Raw genomic sequence first — 5,730 nt, 5'->3', positions numbered from 1 at the left:
CCTCACTCAGAGGGTAAAGATGCCCCATCGCCCTGGCCACTTTCAAGGGCCCCTCGGGTCAGCCCATTGAGCAGAAATAAGCTCTTGGATGGAGTCATGCAAAGGAAAGGCTCGAGCAGGCTTCTTAGTACTCGCCATCCTCAGATTGCCAGAGGAGGCCTCGCCTTGAACAGGGTCATCAATAGAGAAGGCCTGTAAGGTATCAGAGATAAGCGCTGGCAGCTCATCGCAGTGGAAAATCCGAACCGCAGTGGTATCATCCAGATCCAGTAGCAAACCGGCTCCTTCCTCTGGCTCTTCAGACCACGAAGGCATGCCAGATCCCTCAGAGTCCCCACAGCCCAACCACGGGGGGGGGGGGGGAAGGGGGGGGAGCCCCACTCTCCGACGGGGAATTTACCCGTCTATGCTTAGCGTGCATCCAGTGCTCAGGGGAATCCACGTCTGGCATCAGCCCCGGGCTACATCAGTCGGAGGGGGACCAGGTAGCAACGCAGTGTCAGACACCTGGGGCAGATCTCTTTCAGCATGAAGGCTTTATGTAAAATAAGCACAAACTCGGGGGAGAAAAACTCACCCTGACCTCCCATCTCCAAATTAGGAGCCACGGGGAACGGAGCTTCTCTGGTAGCCTCGGCCCGAGGCGCCCCTCTGCTCTCAGACTTCTCCACAACTGCGGGGGTCGAGCCATGCGGCACTTCCAAGATGGCGCCCACTGCCAGCTCCATTGAGCGGGAAGAATCATCGCTCGCCATGCTCGTACTGGCTCTACCGTCTAAACAGCACGTTTTACAGAGCCCGCTGCTGATCTGCACATGCCACAACAAGAACAGCACTTAACTCCCTCAGCAGCCACTGCCGAAAAACAGCGGAAAAATTCAAAACGGTGGCTTCGCGCCAAATTTACCCCGATCGGAACGTCGTCCATGGGCCCTCCCGGAGGAGCTGAGTACGCTCTTACCTCAAAGGACCGAGTCCATGAGCTCCGGTCACGCTGCACAGTCAGGAAAAGCCTCAGAAATAGCAGCGCTGTCAAAGTGCAATTTTTTTTTTTTAACGCTGTGAGGAAAGTTGGAGGCAAACAGCTAAAGAAGTACTCAGAGGCAGGTGGGAAAGACAGGGAAAGGGCGAACCTATATGCCTGCATCCACACAGGGGGAAGGGTAAGGCAGGGAAAGGGCGAACCTATGTGCCTTTAAAGTGGGCTCCACTTAGCCACAACACCACTGCTACAACTGGCAAAAGCACAGGTAGAATCTTCAAGGAGCTGAACAAGCTGCATCCAACCCTGCTGGGAGATAGAGAAATACTGAGAGGCCGATGGAGCTAGCCGTCCTAGAGGCACTATGGTTTTCAGTGTTCTCTATCTCCCCCTGCTGGTAGGTGGACACAACCCATTCGTAATGGATTCATCTGCTGCTGATGACAAGGAATAACCTCTCTCACAATATGCTAATATATCAACCTAAGCATTTATTGTACTTCTGTATTATGTACTAGACTTCTACAAAACTAAATTTGTAACTGCCTTTTTAGAAATATGTGAGCCACATATGGTGGGAAAATGTGGGATTCAAATGCAATAAATAAATCAATATTTATTTGAGCCACATATGGTGGGAAAATGTGGGATTCAAATGCAATAAATAAATCAATATTTATTTCTGCCACATTAAATATATTTTGGATCAAAAATTTAACAAAAAATTATCCTGATTTAATCAAAGACATCACAAAAACTGTTGCTTAAATAAACAAAGATGTAATTTAACAACTGGTATGTGCTTACTCAGTTTCTATCTAATATTACATTTTGTTTAAAAGATCAGAAACCATTGATCCCGAGGGAGGTCACGTGACACGATGAGCAGGAGCGGATGCTAGACGATTTGCTCCTGCCTTCTCCAAGAATCTTGCTAAAAATCACTTTAAAACAGCCAATCCCCTACTATAAACGGAAGGCACACTCAGAATAACGATGGGTGACTTGGCAAACGGAGTCTTGGACGAATACGGCAGCTAAGACGACCAGGAAAGAGAAGGAAAAGAGTCGGCCACCCGAGGAAAGAATGGCTCCAGTGAGCCCGGGAACATTGGCAGTGGGATCCGCATGGGCCGCCGAAATTGTGGGAGAAGTCACCCAGGCGATGGAAACCACTCTAGAGAAAAAATTAAGCTCGCTGGGTAATAAGTTGGAATCTCTACACACTAGTGTGGCCCAGATACAAGCAGATATGGTGCACTATCAACAACGGGCAAGCGATACAGAAGACCGAGTGGGGACTTTAGAGACAGAAGTCAGCTGAAAAGCATAATTAATTCCTACTCTGATAAGATCGAAGACCTCGAAAACAGGTCAAGGTGAAATAACCTCCGATTTGTGGGGTTGGCCGAAGACCAAGGAGAGCGGGACCTGAGCGGCTTCCTTGAATCATGGCTCGCCACAGAACTTAATTTGTCAGAGGCGTTGGGACCGCTCAAAATCGAGCGGGCGCATCGTTTGGGCTCCAGGCAGCTGCGAGAGGGACGGCCACGGGTGGTTATTTGCCGTGTACTTAACTTCGCTCATAAGACTGCAATTTACAGGCGCTGAGAAGTGGAAAAGAGATGCATAGCGGCAATCACAAAGTTTTATGCTTCCAGGATTACTCGGCGTCTGTGGCAGCACAGAGGACAAAATTCTCCGTGTGCTCTGAGTTAGTGCATTGCAAAATTAAATTTGCACTATTATATCCAGCGAAGCTGAGAGTAAATCACCAATCAGGCACCAAGATCTTCAACACCGTGGAAGCTGCGAAGGAATGTCTACAACAACTAGAGGCTGGGCAACGAAGCAGGGATCCGGGCTAGCGCGGGTGGAGCCGAACCAGCGGAGGTGGATTTTCTACTTGGAGGTGGACGCCATAGCGCACGAGGAGCTTTGAAATAGATTGGAGCTTGAAGTTCAGTTTATGCCACAACTAGCATGTTACCATGGGAGAAATGCTTGGACAACTGATTCAGTGCGGAGTAATAGTGAAGGCTTTTGGAGAGGAACGAGGCAAGGTAGCTTCAACATATGAGAAGCTGCTGACCGATTGGATGTACAGAGAACGGAGCCTCATAACGTGGATTACAAACTGACTGATCAGTGGACTGGAAACCGGATTGGAGCTGGAACATTTTACTTTGGGAGCGGAGGTATGAAGTAGCCTAAGGATGATGTTATCGACAGCAACTTTTTAAGAATGAGGGGTCTTTCATGAGAGGAGACTGCTAGCTGACCTAAGTTTCAGGACTGTTCAAGTTACTGTTATGTTATATAAAATGTTTAAGAGATTTTTTTTTAAGCAATTAATAAAGGGAGTGGATGTTAAAATATTGAAAGGGGGAGGGATATTACAATAGACTATGAGATAAAGTGATTTCACTTTGCTTTGGTATACAGTGGACTTGGGAGGAAATGGAGGGGTTGAAAGGCGGGTAAGTGAGGGAGGGAGAGACCATAGGTGGGGTAGGGGGAGGAATGAATACCAGAGTTTAGGGAGCATATTAAGGGGAGGAGAGGCGTTGGAAGTGACCTAATTCTGTAAGGAATCAGGGTACGGAGGGGGGGAGGAGGGTATATAGGGAGTGGGAGGGAGGATGGGTAGGGCTGGACGGGGGGGGGGATTGTTGGGGTAGGCTTCTGTGAGGGAGGGCAATGGAGAGGCACTGGAGGAAAACGTTTTTGGAATAACTCATGCAGCAGCGCAAGGGCGGGTGGCAGGTTGAAGTTGGTTTGGCTCCAGGAGCAGGGGGCTGTCAATGACAAAGGAGGTAGGCACGGAGGGAGGGGGCAGAGGCTGGGATGTCCCCTTCTGTTAAATGAACGAACTCTGGAGGAAATAACTACTGGGGTTTTTTTTAATTAAATTAGCACCATGGTAAAAATTGTATCATGGAATGTCGGGGGTGTGAATTCCCCTATTAAGCGGTCTAAGATTTTACAACAGCTGAACAGGCAGAGGACCGACATCGCACTCTTCCAAGAAACACACTTAAATCAGACGGAGCATGGCAAACTCAACACCTGGTGGGTAGGTGCTTGTGTAGCAGCGCACACGCAGGGCAAAAAGGGAGGGGTGGCGATTCTATTTAGGAAAGGCCTAGCAGCAGCAATCAATCCACTCTTGGTAGACCTGGCAGGGCGATATGTCATCTTAGAAGCACTGGTGGACAGACAGAAGTTGCTCATCTGTAATCTATATGCCCCTAATAATTATGACCGGCGATTTTTTCAAACGGTAATAGCCTTTTTATTGAAACAACCACATACTGCAATAGGGGGGGGGGGGGGAGATTTTAATGCAGCTTGGGACCCCTCCTTAGACAGATCAGGCCCTGGAGGCGCCTCTCCATATTATCACAACGAGGCCTTCTACGGCTGAGTCAGATGTTGGATCTGATTGATGCATAGCGTGTGCTGCACCCAGGGGACAGAGACTATACTCATCTCTCACGGGCACACTCGACACAGTCGCGAACTGATTATGTTTTGGTATCATGGCGGATGTTTGGGGTGGTGGTGGCGGCAGAAATTGGGCCGTACGCGGTGTTGGACCACGCCTGGGTGGCAGTGGAATAGAAACCTAAGGGTGCGGTCAGGCAGGGACGCAGATGGCAATTCCCCGTAGAGTTCTACACAGACCCAGTGCTTAAAGCTCGTTTACAAGCTAGTTGGAACAAGTATATAACACATAATCAAGATCACCGTGAGGATCCAGTTTTGTATTGGGAGGTGGCCAAAGCGGTGGCTCAGGGGTGAAATCTTAAGCCATGCCCATTCTGTGCGAGTCTCCCGAGATAGGGAGATTCCGATTGAGCAAACAGCTCTGTCAGGCGCGGCGGCGATTTGGGAGCACAGATGCGGAACATCATAAACAACAAGTGCTGGAATTGCAATCAATGTTGAACGAGCTTTTGCAGGGGAGGGCGGTGAAGTCGCAGGTATACTACCGGTACATGTTATACAAGCATGGCAGTAAAGCGGGCAAGTTACTGGCAAAATTAATCAAACCCCGAGGAGGGACGAGAAATATTCTGGCACTGAAGACCCGAGGGGGAGACATTACTACCACCGATACAGCAATATGTGAAATTTTTCAAACTTTTTATACGGAGTTGTACGAGTCTCCGGAGGAGTCTGGCCTCTCCAGTAGGATGTACCTGGACAATCTCACCCTACCGAGACTCACGCCACGTGAACTTGAGCGACTTAATCGGTTAACAACAGAAGAGGAAGTTGTGTTAGTTATAGCTCGTAGCCCATTGATGAAGGCCCCAGGACCAGATGGTTTGTGCGCAGAATTCTATAAATTGATGGGAGACGGTATTATACCCGACAACTAAATTTTTGAATCAGATAATAGAGAGAAGGTCGTTGCCACCCGATTTAAATAGAGCCCAAATTGTAGTCTTGCTTAAGCCAGGGAAAGACCCTTTGGACCAACTTCGTATCGCCCTATTTCTTTACTAAACTATGACGCGAAGCTGCTGGCAAAGATTTTGGCCAACAGGTTGGCACACTTGTTGCCTGGTTTAATACACGACAGTCAGGTTGGTTTTGTGGGCGGCAGGTCTGTGGGTAAGAACCCAAGGACGATTTTGGCCTCCTTGGAAAGTAGTTCTCAAAACCAAACACCATTCTTGCTAGTAAGTTTCGACGCCGAGAAGGCGTTCGATAGGGTCACTTGGGAATATCTTTTTACC

This window comes from Microcaecilia unicolor, unplaced genomic scaffold, assembly GCF_901765095.1.
Source record: "Microcaecilia unicolor unplaced genomic scaffold, aMicUni1.1, whole genome shotgun sequence".
In the NCBI taxonomy this organism is placed as follows: domain Eukaryota; kingdom Metazoa; phylum Chordata; class Amphibia; order Gymnophiona; family Siphonopidae; genus Microcaecilia; species Microcaecilia unicolor.
Note: the sequence above shows the minus strand (reverse complement) of the source record.